At 39.4% G+C, this 1705-nt stretch overlaps 1 protein-coding gene across 1 annotated transcript in view; it reads right to left on the reverse strand.

Moving 5' to 3' along the window:
• HAL (histidine ammonia-lyase) overlaps nt 1-1705 on the reverse strand; it is a 30518-nt gene that overhangs the window by 11888 nt on the left and 16925 nt on the right. The gene's annotated exons all lie outside the window — the stretch shown is intronic.

Here is a 1705-nt window from a genome sequence, read left to right on the forward strand (position 1 = left end):
CAACTGTAGGCCCAGGTAGGTCTACTTCTAGACCAGTGGTAGGACTTGCACAAGTTTCTGGTCAAAACAGAAACAGACTTAGAAAACAGACAACAGTTTACCTTATAGTTTATGAGAAGTGAATAAGATATTGCAAATTCTGGGGCCAGCAGGTGGCATAGTGCTTAAGGCACTGGATTTCCACAAGTCCAACTGCAGCTTGAGTCCTGGACCCAGCAGGTTGAAACTCACACTGGCCACATGGGGTACATGTCCAAAATCCCAAGAAGAGGATGGAGAAGAAGAGATTGCAGCATGGCCATCCCTCCTGTGGGGGTGGGAGGAGTGATTTCTCACTTTCTCTCTCTTTGTCTCTCTGGCAAGAGCATGAACCCTATAGCAAAAAAAAATCTCTCAAAAAAAAAAAAAAAAAAAAAGCTGTGGTAGATGGTAGCTATCATCCCAGAAGCCTAAGTTCAGGAGGCATAAAGCCATCATATCAGAAGATGCCCATAGATAAGGCATCTACCCTGTGCCACGTCCAAAAACAGAGACAATAATCTAGAGCAGAACCTGCCTGCTGCTTCTCCAGCACTCAAGGAGGCAAAAATCAGGCAAGGTCTGTGCCTCAGCTCCACACTGCAAAATGGAAGGGAGAGTACCTATCTCACAGTTGGGGAAATGGAATGAATTATTATACGGAAGACACTGATCGTGGCGCCCATTATGGAGAGTCTGCTGTCATGACTAGAACATCGAGGATGTCTTCAGGCCTTATTTTCTTGTAGAACTAATCTGGCAATTCTTCCCTAAAAATATTTTTGAGGATGACTTTATATTACGCCATAGACTGAAACTTGGCATGGCTGAAATATTCTCTCTCGAAATGCTCATTAATCTTTCAGTCAACTCATTGCCATATGCAAATGGAATTTGACACCTGCAATCCAGCAATGCCTAACACCAACCCATGTTATTCGCATTTTTAATTTAAAGTTAAGCCACACAGACTAGTTTTAATGATTTATATCTGACTGTAAAATGAAGGCCAGCTATGGATGGGCACTTGTATTTTGAAATGATCTACTTAGTCGTTCCTTTGACCATCCCTGACTGCTGGGTTAAAGTTTTATGTAACAAGGAGAACCAGTAAAACTCTATTAACTGGTTATAGCGATGTTTTTACTGTCAGTATTTAAAAGCACTAAATCGATATTGCAAATTATCTGATTCCTCTTGCAAAAGGGGTAGAGCAGAACAATGTGAAAGAAAGCCAAGAGTGTATCATACAAAATAGAAACTTTACAGTAATTGGATGAATCAAAGTACGAAAGACACATATATATATATATATATATATATATATTTTTTTTTTTTTTTTTTTGGCGCCCCAACACCTTCAGTTTTAAGAAGAACTATAGGCCCCTGTTAGCTCCTGAGACCCCCTTATACCTAGCCTTGGACCACAGCCCTCAAGACATAGTTGCTGTTTATGTCTTGTTCCCAGCCAGCTTTCATGAGCTCCAAGATGGCAGTGAAACCACTATTATTATGAAGTAACATTTTCAGTCTTTCCTGAGAAAGTGCTTTTCTTTATAACCATAGAAATCTGTTCATTTAGAATATGAAGATAACTCTGTTATACATTTTCTAGACTCTACCTGAAACTAATTAGAATAAACTTAATATAATACAGATTTGAAGCAGATTGATCTATACAAAACAG

The sequence above is a fragment of the Tupaia chinensis genome, unplaced genomic scaffold, assembly GCF_000334495.1.
Source record: "Tupaia chinensis unplaced genomic scaffold, TupChi_1.0 Scaffold000423_1, whole genome shotgun sequence".
In the NCBI taxonomy this organism is placed as follows: domain Eukaryota; kingdom Metazoa; phylum Chordata; class Mammalia; order Scandentia; family Tupaiidae; genus Tupaia; species Tupaia belangeri.